Source organism: Lineus longissimus, chromosome 12, assembly GCF_910592395.1.
Source record: "Lineus longissimus chromosome 12, tnLinLong1.2, whole genome shotgun sequence".
Taxonomy (NCBI): domain Eukaryota; kingdom Metazoa; phylum Nemertea; class Pilidiophora; order Heteronemertea; family Lineidae; genus Lineus; species Lineus longissimus.
In genome coordinates this window covers 2938851-2955727 of record NC_088319.1, presented here as the reverse complement: position 1 = coordinate 2955727, position 16877 = coordinate 2938851, and the positions used below count along the sequence as shown (strand labels likewise).

Below are 16877 nucleotides of genomic sequence, written 5' to 3'. Positions count from 1 at the left end.
CAGCTGTCGGCTGCCCAGTCACTTATTTTTAATCTATATATTAAGTAGTTTCCATCAACAAATTGCACAAAAAGAGGAAATTTCAAAATCTGACTGAATTATCACCCTTTTTCGATTTTGACTCCGATTTGACCCGAGTTAGCTCTCCGTGCGTCGACCATTTCCACGTGGAACGATGCACTAGTAAGGCGTTTCCTGGAGCCATGGATCTACCCTGTGACCTCTTGATGCTGATCTCGAATTTCTGTCGTCACGCTGATGGCGCTTGACGCAAGGGCCTAACGCGCCGCGTAGCGGCAAAAAAGCGAAGCTGGCGAAACATTTATAACGGGTCACCGTCACTTATTATTGGACTTATAGCGCATTTACGGGGTTGCAACTATTTTGCTTTATAGTGTCACCAGGAAAGAAAAGCATGCGACCTAACGCCGATCTATTTGTATAAAGTGATACTTGGAAGGTATATAGTAGGAAATATCAATAAAATAATCATTCCATGTCGTCTTTTGAGGGCATTTTTGATTGTAAAAAATATATGTGTACGTCACCGTAGTCTCTGCAATGATAATTTTATCAGAGCAGTCTCGCGCAAGTAGAAGTTCTTTACCTATTAGTTCTTCACTTATTAGTCTCAACGTCTGGCGCAAAGCCAGACGTTTTCCATTACGATTTCACTACGATGTTTGACAAGAAGGAGCAGTGCGCGAGATATGCTAATGAGCAGACTTCCCTCGCTTGAGTTTCTGAAGAATGTTCCATATCGCGCTAAGCTCATCACTGCTGATTTATGACAGGCGTGCAACGGTAGGTATCTGCTCCCCAACTTCCACCCGAATACGGTACAATAAGTGACCATTTGATGGGAATGGGACAATGCCCTCACTGTGTATGGAGTCATAGGGATAAGAAGACATTATTCATTAGTGTTGGTACAAGTGATTTTGCCCAAAAAGCATGCGCATTCAAAAAACAAAATATGCAAGGTATCACACATGACCATGACGACGTGCAGAAAGTGCACTGGCCAGTGCATACCCTATGGCTATGTACTAGTAAACATGGTAAACATGAACAACATCATTATTCATCGGCAGTTCATTTTACTCCGAGCTTTTCCTGAAACATATAGCCATGATGATTAGGCCTACCATGTACCATGACCAATAACAGCACTAGATCATGTAGATGTCAACAAGTTCACATGATGATGATGAACCGTATAATCCCGCATGGCGCATGTGGGGCAAGCGTCTAAACCAAAGCCCCAAAATCACTTGTTTTGGTCTATTTCACTTGTGTTTCCCCCCTCTCCCAGTCCATAATACATTTACAGTTTACAATCCCCGATCATGGCCCAACAAAAGGTCATCGGTTGACTAAAGGAACACAACTGTTCAATGGATTTATAGTTGAATGCGATCAAACTACGTCTTTTCAATCGTGGATTGTAAATTTAACCCCATGGGCCTAGGGAAGGCCCTATAACAATACTTTCGACACAGTTATTATCTCCGCTGCCTCCACCATCCACCATGTTACACACAGTGCTCACTGCTGATTCTAAAATGCGCCACCAAGTCAAAACAGGACATATGTTCTTCTAGGAATAGATCTCTTTCCAATATTTCGTCATTCCACTATCGTCATCACCTCATCATACTTTCATTGACATTACAGGCACACATCCACAGAGCACTCTTCAAATCATCTACACAGTGGTTATCCAACTAGGATTATAAAGGTAATTTCTTAGCCCCGCACAGTGGGTTTCAGTCTTGATAAAGGGGCACTATTGCTAGCAGCTAGGTAGGCAAGATAAAGTTAGCCGAAGTAGCCGATAGGGGTCTCTCACCCCTCAAAGTCTGTCACAACTATTCAAGTTTGTACAAGGAATACATGCAGCGCTGACTCTAACAAGACCCAATGGGAATGTCGCACAGTCATCTGTCAAAAACAAGACCTATGTTGTAGTATGATCTCTTGCCAATATTTAATAATTGCACTATCGTCATCACCTCATCATACTTCATTGACATTACAGGCACACATTGACATAGACCTGACCACTGTTGCAATCAACGACACAGTCGCTATCCAAGTAGCATTATAGAGGTAATTATCATTATCATACCTCATTAGCATGTGAACCAATCGCGTCGCGTCCTATGCGATCACGGCAAAGCCTCATGGAATAATGTCTTTCACCGTTGAATAATTTTTCATATTCCATGCCTACAACCTCAATTTCTTCATTATTCCATGGCTAGAAGTTCAATACTAATATAATATCCAAGATAAAGTTACAAGAAGTAGTCAATAGGGGTCTCTCACCTCTCACTGTATGTCCATACTATTCACGCTTGTACGAGGAATACATTCAATGCTGAATCTAACAACACCCAGTGCCCTTACTCTGTATATTAGTCACTGGAAGATGGCCCATTTCACTCCTTGCTTCTACTTCACCTATAGTCTCATTGCAAACGCCTCACTTCTATGATATCACATTCACTTTCAGCTGTCATGCAACGCAACAACTGTGCTATCTGCCATCGCACATCAACGAAGAAGTGCAGCCGCCCACATTCCACCTCACGTCTGTCCGACCAGCTGCAATCCTCGAGGACGCCCCACTGTACCACGATTTCACTACGATGTTTGACAAGAAGGAGCAGTGCGCGAGATAGGCTAATGAGCAGACTTCCCTCGCTTGAGTTTCAGAAGAATGTTCCATATCGCGCTAAGCTGACCACTGCTGACCATGACAGGCGTGCATTGGACTGGTACAGGTTGGAACTGAACATTGAATATGCTGGTGGTGACGCTTTCTGATGAGAAGTTGGTCGTGACTGATGCAGTATCCTTGGACTTGTCCACACCATCGTTCAATCATTGCTCTCTGAGCTGCCTTGATTCTGTACTTACCCAAATACTAAGACCAAATGCCTGTTGACTGTGCTTTAAGAGAGACTGGCGCCATGCCTAGAGATATGACTGACCCCTATTGGCAAATTTGTATGACTTTATCTTGCCTACCCAGCTGCTGCCTATAGTCTCCCTTTAACTGTGGAACACTTCAAAGTCGATAAAATGCCATGTTCCACCTTTTAATGTGTTCAGACCGCCATTTTCAAAATAATCAAGTCAGGACACTGCCTTCTAGTCTCATAATAAATTTTGCTTTCCTCAATAATAACATTTCTTCTTCTTCAATGCTTTCATCATTCCAAACTTCTCCTCCTCTGACTTTTACAGGGGTACAGTCATGGCAATCAAAACCCAAATACTGAGACCAAATGCCTGTTGACTGTGCTTTAAGAGAGACTGGCGCCATGCCTAGTCTCACTTAAAGCACAGTCAACAGACATCAACCCCCTCAGACTCAGGAACCACAAACGCCCAACCCTTCCTGCTACCTTAATACTTCTGGGTTACCCCGCAAGTGCGAAGATAAATGGAAATGACGTTGCGTCTTGATAGCGGGGTTCATATGTGAACTCGAATATCAGCGTGCACTCACGTGGCGGGAAAAGTCTTTCGCGCCAAGACGTGTACGTACCAGAAATAACGAATGACGCATTTTTCTACTATCTAAGAGCTGGAATAAAAATTGGAAAAGCATCAAACTCGTTGAGAAAAATAGTTTACTCATTATGAACCAGAGGAAAAAAAAACAAACTGCAATAAAAAACCGCCAAATCCTTTAAGCAATTAACATTTGAAATTCCGCCATATGAGCAGAAATATCAGTCTCTCACTGTCACACGTTATTCAAGGTCATTTAGCATAATACAGTATCTCAAAGGGACAACTCGGGCGTGGATTGTAGCTTGCCATGAGGATAGTAAAAGCGCCATTGGGTTGAGGATAGGCTCATGGTCAAATCCAACATCTGCTCCTGGATAGGTCCTGGTCTTAGCCATGTTGATGCTGCTCATGAACCTTTTCGTAACCATAAGGTAGTCGATCTTGTTGTGTGTATTACCACTAGGTGAATGCCAGGTTGTCTTTCGACTGAGTTTTTGAGGCTGGAAGGTGTTGGCTATATGGCGAGTTCGTGGAATATAGGAAATTCAGTTAGCCGGAGGCCCCTCTCGATGTTACTCCTGAGGAAAATCTCCCGACGTTGCCTTTCAATAAGTCTGAGGCGTCAGTGCCGATTATTGCGTTACAGCCCCCGACTACCAGAATAATGTCCTGCTTTGAGAGAGACTGCATAGTAGCCATGAAATCGTCGTAAAAGCCATTCATCCTGTCCTCGGATCCATAGCTTGTTGGAGCGTAGATCTGGACAACTGACAGGTTGAATGGTTTTGCGCTGATCCTCACAGTCATCATACGGTTGGAGACTGGTCAGTACTCTTTTTAAAATTAAATAGTAAAAGTAACTAATTGTAGCTATGTTTTACTACTCTGGTACATGTAGTTGCTATTGCACTGACTGTGAAATTAGTTGTTTTAACTATCAAAATGGTAATTCTTAACCATTTTAATTAATGGTAGTTTTACCTCCCTTTTTTTTGGAACAACTGAATACTGGTTAGTTTTTAGTAATTTCACAGTTGGTGCAATAGGGGCTACCAATTAGTTGCTTTCAGAACTGCTGGAGCGGTGTCCTTATGAACCAAACCTGTCGTTCCATGCCCACGCTAGGAATGTTGACCACTCAAGAAGAGTCTGGAGTCCGGTATGGATTTCGTTGTTTCCTTGCCATGTTGATTCACGGGCTGGGTAACTCCTTGTGGAGCCCATCTCCACTACAGGAGTCGATAGATGGCCAAGGGCTGGACAATGAGCTCATCAGCTCTGAAGATGGAGATTGGTTTTAGTTCCATCTGGGTGTCTGGCCACCCTCCACACCAAAGTCAAAGACTGTGGTTGGGGTACCGGTTTAGTCGCCGATTGTCGGACTCTGAGCAGGTTGCACTGGTCTGCAGGTTTGCCAGTGGCAAACTGGTCTCCACTGGCCGGACCTGACAGAATCGCAAGCCATACAATTTAAAAAAGTCCAATGAGTAGAGTTGAGCTAAACGATGCGATTCCATGGGACCCTCAATCGGGAATGGAGTGATGACATGAGATAGCAGACGCTAGCTGACCTGACCATATATACATGAATGAACGCGGACGTCGGAAGGTTTAGATCGAATCTAAATCACACTTCAACTTACTGGCAAATGTCTTCTATCTCACCAATTATTCAAGCTTATCAAGTGATCCCAGGACGCTTGAAAGCCTCGCGATTAAATGATAACCAGAACCACAGTATTAATGATAACATTACAGCAAATCATGCATCTAGCCAACATTGAGAAGTAGTCTAAAATAGACATAAAAAATACAAACACAACGATCAAAAGATTTGCATGAACTCCGACTCGGTGACGATAATCAACCTGAGATCGTTGAAACGAGGTCGTAAGCTCCGACTCGGTGACTGCACTCGACCAGCGATCGTTGAAACACGAACGTGAGCATGAACTCCAACTCGGTGACGACGGCGACCAGACATCTTTGAAATGAGGACGTAAACTCCGATTCGATGAAGATGATCGACCAGATATCTTTGCAACGTGATGGTGAACTCAATTGATCGATGACAAAATTGAACTGGGTCACACAATCCAGTGTAGAAGTGGAAAATGTCCCCCTGGAAAAGGTATCCGGCCGTATTGTATTCTGATGGATTGTATTATATGGTCCATAGAGGCCATGACCGTCAATAAAAGAAGATGCAAGCTGAAACCTCCGAATAACGCTTTCTTTCACTTTCAATTTACAACTATTGCGTTGTATTGCAATAACAGTTTAGTGTTCGAACTGACTCTTTCCAGACTCTCATTTGAAAGATGATCTTTCAAATACGGCGACCGTCATTCAAATGAGAGTCATCGACTTGCTCATAGTGTTTTCATATCGTTCTGACCAAGGACACTTAGTTGAACTCCGGAATGTGACCACATCACATTTATTAAAAGATAGTGGTGTTGCTCAGAACAAGATTACTTAGTATCCTTGGGATTTGCCTGACCAGAGTCTTTCAACCAGTCTGAGAGTCTTTCAATTTTTTTATTTAATGACTCTTGCCTAACCAATGCTCCTAAACCTGGTCAACTATAATATGACACCGGCTGCCCAAGGCTGTGTTTCATTACTATAATATATAGTAGATATAAGGATTTAGACAAAGATTCTAGTGCGCAAATTCCGAAAAATGAACGTTAGTAGTGAATTATTAGACATAGCAGCAGTCTGAAATATTGCATCCATAGCTGTGCCGTATCCGTCTCATCTTAGTTTCTTAATCAGCTACTGTGAGATTTGTTCGTGCAGCTCAGCTTTATAAACAATATAAGTCCACCCGAGTACTTTGTTACAGAGTAAATACCTTTGCGGTCATTTGCTTACCAGTATCGAATTTTGGCCAGGCAAATAATCTTTCATTCGCACCGACTATTAACCAATGGTTGGAGACAAAAGGGTCACGTAAGGTCATCAATAACGTATTCTTAGCTTCCACCTCGGATTCATCCAGGCATGGCCCCAATTGCAACCTAAACAGAAATAGAGCGTGATTCTTAGGATTCAGCCTAAAGCTCTCCTTAGGACTCTTACTTAAAAATATGGTAACGAACTTCGCCCGATGAACCTCAACGACGACATTATATGATCTTAGCAAAGACAGAATTGCGGAGTCTCCCAATTTTCTGAACAAATCATCACGTAAGATAATCGACGTGGATTTATTATACTCGTACGGTTTTTCTAAGATGGTGATGGAGTGTGTTCTAGCTGATGATTTATAGAGATAACCATTCAAATCACATCGGATATCCTCTAACATGATGTTATCCGTATCAGATAATAAAGCACTTTCGGCTTCAGGCACAAGAGAGTAATTTATCTCTTTTAGGCTTTTAACATACCGAAGTTTAAGAGCAAACCCTATGTTTACTATTTTATACCAATTTAACCAATACATAAACAGGTCTTTTCCCCTGTTTTTGTGCTGCTGAAATTTGCATCGAAAGGTCAACTCCAAGAAAACATTCTCACCACATGAAACCATTTTGAAATATTTGAACCTCGAATTCTTTGGACCGACGCTTTTCTCAAGTTCACCATACGGTAGAATCAACTCTCGGCAATTGCTACTTTCAATCAAATCGAATTGAAATGCTCGCAACTTTTCAGCGACATATTTCCGTCCACGACGAGTGCTAACACCTATGACATCATTGCCATATTCGCCAGCAATGTATGTGAGCTCGTTAAAATGAAAATGATACGTCAGTTTAAAATCTCCGCTTATATTATCTTGGCTGTAGACGTAGACGTTACGATAAGGACTCGAGGAGTAATGAAAAAGAGCCACTGTGACTATGACACTTAGCCCTGTGTGGTAAAATACTGATGCCGCCCACGGTGGGAACTGGCCATAGATCCTTAGATCACGGTACGACCGATAGGTGCCCCTCTGCTAGTTCGGCGTGGCGGTTAAAAGTTAAGATATGACAGTTTTAAATGAAGTGGATGAAATTGTTGAAATTAGGTTTTAATACATTACATTGTGGGAGAGATGGAAGGCTGTCTCTCTCTGTTGATTAGACAATCTTCATAAGTAATGCGCTCATCTTGTTTATACAAACCCATTATTAACGTATAGGTGGATACATCCTTTTTGGTATACCCTGTATATATTATAGACAGGTTGGCAACAATGAGCGCCACTCTGAAAATCATCCTGACGGCCAGGGCAATTAAGCGGAATCTACGAAAACTGCGGAAAACTGGGAAATATGGTAAAATTGAGCGGAAACACCCAAAAACAATGCACATGAAAAAATCGCTATAGAATATGTATATGATAATTATTTGTAAAAATGGCTACGTTTGGCCTTCTCCCCCACCACAGCCGATGTGGAAATGGTCCGAGAAGAATAATGCAGATCATTTTGTCATGCATGTTGGTTGTTTTTTTTCCGAAGTCGATAAATATATGGGTTTCAGCAAATTGATACTAATAGAACTTTTCAAATGTTTATTGCAGATTCCGCTAAATCTGAGCCTTGGCCCGTTCCGAGTCCCACTCCGACCTCATCTCCGATATTGAATTACGTACGGTTATCTAATATTCAGTTAATCGACGAACGTTTTCATTGTGCCATTCCATCTGGATTTTTAAAGTAATGTTTATAATATCAAATTAGATCAGTGTATAAGATGGCTACAATGAAGTGGTTATCCAAATTGCAGTGCACGACTTAAAATACGACTTCATTATAGACAGGTACGCCTAAAGCAGAGGTCGGTCTGAATTTGAAAGTAGTATTGTGCAGTTTCACGTAATTTATCATATATTTGTGAAAAATGTTTACCAGTTCAGTTGAATCGAAGTAATCATCAGACGACCATAATTTACCCTCAAAGTTGAAGTGTAGGTGTACACCTTATTCCTCAGTTGACTATACGCCATGCATTCGCACGAGAATTAGGTTTTTGTTTCAACAGCTGCATAAAGTTGCATATTCCAGTCTCGGGCGACCAGTTAACGTCGTTGAAGAAAATTTGAGTTCTAAGAATTATGGGCGCAATGCGCGGATGATGGAGATCGTTCCATAGAACGAGTAAGTCATACTAGCTGTAAATAAACCCAACACACTAAATATACTAAATATGGCTTCTTTAGCCCTGGTAGGCAACCAGTCTAAGACTAACGAAATTCCGATATCAAACAGTCCAGTGCGAGCTTGTCAGTAGGGCAAGCAACGCCGTCCTAGTGTCTAACCGGTTGCGCACGCAACAACAGCAAATTATGTCTTTATTGCAAAATAGGTTGCGAATATAAAAACCGAAATATTGGCTACCTGCTTTTTCCAAAGCCGATGTCCTGTTTTCCTGTCTCTACAAGTCCAGTAATTGGTCGCAGCATCCTTGTGAAGATGACAGGTTTCCGTTTGATCATGGCCGTCATGGCCGTTCTGGGGGGTGGTGAAAAAGGCATCGCACATCTGAATATTCGAGCATGCCATACCACATCGAAGAATTGACTGAACTCGTAAGATTCCGAAAGTTAAATGGTTATCATTTCCGTCAATGTCCATTGTCATGAATTGAAATGAGGAAAAGACTAAACTTGCTGAAGCTCTGTCCATGTTGATCAGGACCAGCAATAACTCCCATTTAGTCATGAATTGCATTCACAGGGTTTACGAACTCAACATTTAGAATTCTTGACGACCTTCTTTCTCAAGATATTGATGGTGTTATCGCAAATTAATGCCACAGACAAAACTCTCTGTTGCAAATCTTTAAAGAAAATGGTCCAAAGGCTATATAGAATCTAAACCGTTATAGCATCTGTATAGGGTTTGTAAAGGACAACCTATATACTATAAGATGAACAAATTCTATAGGCTTTTAGTGTATTTTATGTGGTGAAAAAGGCAACACACATCTGAATATCGTCGAGCATAGCTCTCCATATCGAAGAATTGACTGAACTCGTAAGATTTTAAGGGGGAAATAGAGCAAATGTTCAGATTTGCTTCAATTCAAGACAAACATACCATTTTCAACCGGTTTTTAATAGGTGCGAATTTCAAACTGGGTGCACCCGGGACCAAAGATTCTTGGGCACTATTCAAGACTTGTGGAATTAGAGGTTTTTAGGAGTCATTACGATACGTGCTAATTGCGAAGGGTACACTATATACGCAGTCTCTTTAATCACCTCGATCGAAATAGGGCCTGTAGCTGGATGCAATGCAATTATGGCAACAATGACATGGAATTCTTGCTGAAAAGGAAAGGATTTTCGCGGCTGAATGTTTTCGCGATCATGACCTACTCGCGAAATTTGTGTAAACTTCCTGAACGCGAAATTTTCTGAAAGAAGCATATTTCGGGAATGGATCAATGAAGATTTGATTGTTGAAGTGGCATTCAAAAATACATTAGTGTCACAAATCATATTTGGCCTCTTTCTCTTTTTACGGAACTGAGAGTTTTTTGAAACTCAAACAATGGCCTCCTGGTTATGTCAAAATGCAGCATTTTGCATGGCACGTGCGTACATGAATATCTCGAATGCATTTGTGTTCAAATTAAATACGCTAAGACTGCAGTCAGCGCTGACCCCAAACATTCGTCGGTAAAATGCCAGACACATCTGCTGAAACCGAGGACGTTTTATACAGGGTGGCCCAAAAATTATTTTCCTTCACACAATGGATACACAATAGAATTCTATTGTCCAAAGGAAAATAATTCAGGGCCTGTAGAGCGTACACGTGATTCATAACAACATATATCAAAGGTAAAAGCACACATTTACCATGCGAAAAGAATTATTTGGCATATCCGGCTTTGTTTGGTCAATAGCTTGCCAAAAGTAAATCAATTCCAAAATATATTAATCTCGCAAATTTTGAATACTGAAAAAAATGTATTTTAGATTTGAAAAACGGCGCGGGTTTCGACGAAATTTTTGCAACAAGGTAAAAGGTATTGGTATCTCAATATAGACCCTAAGCCTTGGATCCTATTCCGAAGCACAATTAGCCTCTTTAATTCCTGATCCGCGCCTCTGTAGAGCCGGAGCTGCTGTTGTGACTCTCTGTTGTCGCGGAAAACAGTCGACATGATGACGGAAAGAAATATTTTTCCCCACATCATCAGACTGGCTCCGCTACAACACTGATCAGGAAAAAGGCCGAAAATAGCATTCTTAGTCACCTCCTAGTTCTGCTGCAACAGACACAATCGATGCAATAGATCCTGATGACACGATAACTGTAGCTTTAACAAGACAACGTTTAATGAATAACAATACAACCAGCGTCAATAATTGCATTTGATTAAATTGAATCATCAAAGAAAACCTTTATATTTTGACGTCGAGTGCTTTGAAAATCGATATCGCAGATTAGAATCAGACCCCATGGGCATGTTGATATACAAAATGTAGTTACGTAGCTATTACGTAGCTTGCGTATCCAGATCATTGAAACTAAAGCAGACTAGTGCTTTTTGTCACTACGACCGGTGATCATGACTGCATGTGACAAAACTCACACATTTACCATGTTTACGGTGGTCATCGCAGGTAACTACATGCGACAGGAATCAATTATAGAGGCTCTCACGGGCCAAAATCGAGATAAGTTATGTATGAGATCGTTATGCCCAATTAAGACTTTAAAGCGGGTTGGCATGAAAAGACCATTGGCATTATTAAGGGCAATATTATTCAGCTGTCAGCTACCCAGTCACCTCTTAATTTATATATTAAGTAGTTTCCATCAACAAATTGCGCAAAAAGAGGAAAAATTCAAAATCTGACTGAATTATCACTCTTTTTCGATGTTGACTCCGATTTGACCCGAGTTAGCTCTACATGCGTCGACCATTTCCACGTGGGTCGATGCACTAAAGGCGTTTCCTGGAGCCATGGATCTACCTTGTGACCTCTTGGTGCTGATCTCGAATTTTCCGTCGTCACGCTGATGGCGCTTGATTACCCCGCAACTGCGACAATAAATAGAAATGACGTTGCATCTTAATAGCGGGGTGACGAACACGCGGATCTCAGCGTGTACTCACGTGGCGGGAAAGGTCTTTCGCGCCAAGACTTGTGCGTACTAGAAATAACGAAACAACGCGTTTTTCTTCTATGTAAGAGCTGAAACAGAATTGGGAAAGCATCGAACACGTTCAGAAAAATAGTTTACTCCTGATGAACCAGAGGAAGAACAAACATACTGCAATAAAAAACCGTCCATACCTTTAAGCAATTCAGATTTAAAATTCCGCCATAGGAGCAGAAATATCAGTCTCTCACTGTCACACGTCATTCAAGGTCATTTAGCATAATACAGTATCTCAAAGGGACAACTCGGGCGTGGATTGTAGCTTGCCATGAGGATAGTAAAAACGCGATTGGGGTAAGGACAGGGTCATGGTCAATTCCAACATCTGCTCCTGGATAGGTCCTGGTCTCAGCCATGCTGATGCTGCTCACGAAAACTTTCGTAACCGTAATGTACTCGATCATGTTGTGTGTGTTACCAATAGGAGAATGCCAAGTTGCCTTTCGACTGAGTTTTTGAGGAAATTCAATTATCCGGAGGCCCCTCTTGTTTGTTACTCCTGAGCAAAATCTCCCGACGTTGCCTTTCCATTGGTCCTAGGCATCGGTGCCGATTTTTGCGTCACAGCCCCCTACTACCATAATAATGTCCTGCTTTGGGAGAGACTGCATAGTAGCCATGATGTCTTCGTAAAATCCATTCATCCTGTCCTCGGATCCAAAGCTTGTTGGAGCGTAGATCTGGACAACTGACAGGTTGAATGTTTTGCGCTGATCCTCACAGTCATCATACGGTTGGAGACTGGTCAATACTCTTTTTAAAATTAAATAGTGAAAGTAACTAATTATTGTTATGTTTTACTACTCTGGTACATGTAGTTGCTATTGCACTGACTGTGGAATTATTTGTTTTAACTATCAAAATGATAATTCTTAACCATTTTGATGGTAGTTTTACTACCTATTTTAGTTGGAACCACTAATTAATGGTTAGTTTTTACAAATTTCACAGTTGGTGCACTAGGGACTACCAATAGGTTGCTTTTAGAACTGCTGGTGCCGTGTCCTTATGAATCATGGCTGCCATCCCATATCCACGCTTGGAATGTTTACCACTAAAGAAGAGTCTGTGTCCATCGGCTGTTGTCATCTCACCTGTACCAGTGAGCCTTGCCTCAGCCAGACCAACACTGTTCGACCTATATCGCCTAACTTCATACTCGAGCTGTTCGATCTTGCCCGCATGGGAATGGAGTAATAAAATTAGATAGCAGACGCTAGTTCACCTGAACACTCATACTTGAACGCGTACGTCAGGGAGAACAAGGCACAAAAAAAATGCAGCCGAAACTATGACCCTCAAAAATAAGAAACGGCGGGCATGTTATTACTCAATTCCTGATTTTAAGGTTTCGATCGAATCTCAATCACACTTCAACTGACTGGTAAGTGTCTTCTATTATAACTATTAATCATGCTCATCAAATGATCCCAAGAGGCTTGAAAGCCTCGTGTCTGAATGATGACCAGAACCACAGGTTTAATGATAACATAACAGCAAGCCATGCATCTAGCCAGCATTGAGAAGTAGTCTAAAATAGACATAAAAAATAGAAACACAACGATCCAAAGATTTTCATGAACTCCGACTCGGAGACGATTTTCAACCTGAGATCGTTGAAACGTGGTCGTAAGCTCCGACTCGGTGACTGCACTCGACCAGCGATCGTTGAAACACGAACGTGAGCATGAACTCCAACTCGGTGACGACGGCGACCAGACATCTTTGAAACGAGGACGTAAGCTCCGATTCGATGAAGATAATCGTCCAGATATCTTGGCAACGCGATGGTGAACTCAATTATTCAATGACAAAATTGAACTGGGTCACACAATCCAGTACAGTGTAGAAGTGGAAAATGTCCCCTGAAAAAAGTCTCCGTCCGTTTTGAATTCTGGTGGATTGTATTATATGGTGCATAGAGGCCATGACCGTCAATAAAAGAAGATGCAAGCTGAAACCTCCGAATATCGCTTTCTTTCACTTTCAATTTACAACTATTGCGTTGTATTGCAATAACAGTTTAGTGGTCGAACTGACTCTTTCCATACTCTCATTTGAAAGATGATCTCCCAAATACAACGATCGTCATTCAAATAACAGTCTGTCTTCGACTTGCTCATAGTGTTTTTCATCTCGTCTGGCCGAGGGCACTTAGTTGAACTAAGGTATGTGACCACATCACGTTTATTAAAAGATAGTGGTGTTGCTCAGAACAAGATTACTTAGTATCCTTGGGATTTGCCTGACCAGAGTCTTTCAACCAGTCTGAAAGTCTTTCAATTTTTTTATTTAAAGACTCTTGCCTAACCAATGCTCCTTTATGGTGTCAACTAAACCTGGTCAACTATGACACCGGCTGCCCAAGGCTGTGTTTCATTACTATAATATTGGTGATCACACTATTACAATGCAGTGACAAGAGAAGAGCCAAGTAAATATGGCCAGATCTAAAATAATCCGAAATACACTTATACTGCATGTGTAATTTCCCTCAATATACTTATTGCGACAATTATATCTCCCGGAATATCAATGAATTTATTTATGCAACACGGAAATTCCTTACGATAGAGAGTGGAATGCTATGATGTCTGTTTCGATTTCGCGTAGATATAAGGATTTAGACAAAGATTCTAGTGCGCAAATTCCGAAAAATGAACGTTAGTAGTGAATTATTAGACATAGCAGCAGTCAGAAATATTGCATCCATAGCTGTGCCGTATCCGTCTCATCTTAGTTTCTTAATCAGCTACTGTGAGATTTATTCGTGCAGCTCAGCTTTATAAACAATATGAGTCCACCCGAGTACTTTGTTACAGAGTAAATACCTTTGCGGTCATTTGCTTACCAGTATCGAATTTGGGCCAGGCAAATAATCTTTCATTCGCACCGACTATTAACCAATGGTTGGAGACAAAAGGGTCACGTAAGGTCATCAATAACGTATTCTTAGCTTCCACCTCGGATTCATCCAGGCATGGCCCCAATTGCAACCTAAACAGAAATAGAGCGTGATTCTTAGGATTCAGCCTAAAGCTCTCCTTAGGATGCTCACTTAAAGATATGGTAACGAACTTCGCCCGATGAACCTCAACGACGACATTATATGATCCTAACAAAGACAGAATTGCAGAGTCTCCCAATTTTCTGAAAAAATCATCACGTAAGATAATCGACGTGGATTTATTATACTCGTACGGTTTTTCTAAGATGGTGATGGAGTGTGTTCTAGCTGATGATTTATAGAGATAACCATTCAAATCACATCGGATATCCTCTAACATGATGTTATCCAATGATGTTATACCAATTTAACCAAAACATAAACAGGTCTTTTTCCCTGTTTTTGTGCTGCTGAAATTTGCATCGAAAGGTCAACTCCAAGAAAACATTCTCACCACATGAAACCATTTTGAAATATTTGAACCTCGAATTCTTTGGACCGAGGCTTTTCTCAAGTTCACCATACGGTAGAATCAACTCTCGGCGATTGCTACTTTCAATCAAATCGAATTGAAATGCTCGCAACTTTTCAGCGACAGATTTCCGTCCACGACGAGTGCTAACACCTATGACATCATTGCCATATTCGCCAGCAATGTATGTGAGCTCGTTAAAATGAAAATGATACGTCAGTTTAAAATCTCCGCTGATATCATCTTGGCTGTAGACGTAGACATTACGATAAGGACTCAAGGAGTAATGAAAAAGAGCCACTGTGACTATGACACTTAGCCCAGTGTGGTAAAATACCGATGCCGCCCACGGTGGGAACTGGCCATAGATCCTTACATCACGGTACGACCGATAGGTGCCCCTCTGCTAGTTCGGCGTGGCGGTTAAAAGTTAAGATATGACAGCTTTAAATGAAGTGGATGAAATTGTTGAAATTAGGTTTCAATACATTACATTGTGGGAGAGATGGAAGGCTGTCTCTCTCTGTTGATTAGACAATCTTCATAAGTAATGCGCTCATCTTGTTTATAAATACCCATTATTAACGTATAGGTGGATACATCCTTTTTGGTATACCCTGTATATATTATAGACAGGTTGGCAACAATGAGCGCCACTCTGAAAATCATCCTGACGGCCAGGGCAATTAAGCGGAATCTACGAAAACTGCGGAAAACTGGGAAATATGGTAAAATTGAGCGGAAACACCCCAAAACAATGCACATGAAAAGATCGCTATAGAATATGTATATGATAATTATTTGTAACAATTGCTACGTTTGGCCTTCTCCCCACCACAGCCGATGTGGAAATGGTCCGAGAAGAATAATGCAGATCATTTTGTCTTGCATGTTGGTTGTTTTTTTTCCGAAGTCGATAAATATATGGGTTTCAGCAAATCGATACTAATAGAACTATTTAAATGTTTATTGCAGATTCCGCTAAATCGGAGCCTTGGCCCGTTCCGAGTCCCACTCCGAGTCCCACTCCGACCTCATCTCCGATATTGAATTACGTACGGTTATCTAATATTCAGTTAATCGACGAACGTTTTCATTGTGCCATTCCATCTGGATTTTTACAGTAATGTTTATAATATCAAATTGGATCAGTGTATAAGATGGCTACAATGAAGTGGTTATCCAAATTGCAGTGCACGACTTAAAATACGACTTCATTATAGACAGGTACGCCTAAAGCAGAGGTCGGTCTGAATTTGAAAGTAGTATTGTGCAGTTTCACGTAATTTATCATATATTTGTGAAAAATGTTTACCAGTTCAGTTGAATCGAAGTAATCATCAGACGACCATAATTTACCCTCAAAGTTGAAGTGTAGGTGTACACCTTATTCCTCAGTTGACTATACGCCATGCATTCGCACGAGAATTAGGTTTTTGTTTCAACAGCTGCATAAAGTTTCATATTCCAGTCTCGGGCGCTCCGGTTAACGTCGTTGAAGAAAATTTGAGTTCTAACAATTATGGGCGCAATGCGCGGATGATGGAGATCGTTCCATAGAACGAGTCATTCATACTAACTGTAAATAAACCCAACACACTAAATATACTAAATATGGCTTCTTTAGCCCTGGTAGGCAACCAGTCTAGGACTAACGAAATTCCGATATCAAACAATCCAATGCGAGCTTGTCAGTAGGGCAAGCAACGCCGTCCTAGTGTCTGACCGGTTGCGCACGCAACAACAGCAAATTATGTCTTTATTGCAAAATAGGTTGCGAATATAAAAACCGAAATATTGGCTACCT

The 16877-nt window shown here is 41.2% G+C and overlaps 1 long non-coding RNA gene across 1 annotated transcript; it reads left to right on the top strand.

Moving 5' to 3' along the window:
- Window positions 1-1647: 1647 nt before the first annotated feature.
- On the top strand, window positions 1648-3181 carry LOC135497325 (uncharacterized). The gene is made up of 3 exons (XR_010448804.1): window positions 1648-1741; window positions 2042-2112; window positions 2519-3181. It is a non-coding gene; the product is annotated as an uncharacterized LOC135497325 (long non-coding RNA).
- Window positions 3182-16877: the final 13696 nt, after the last annotated feature.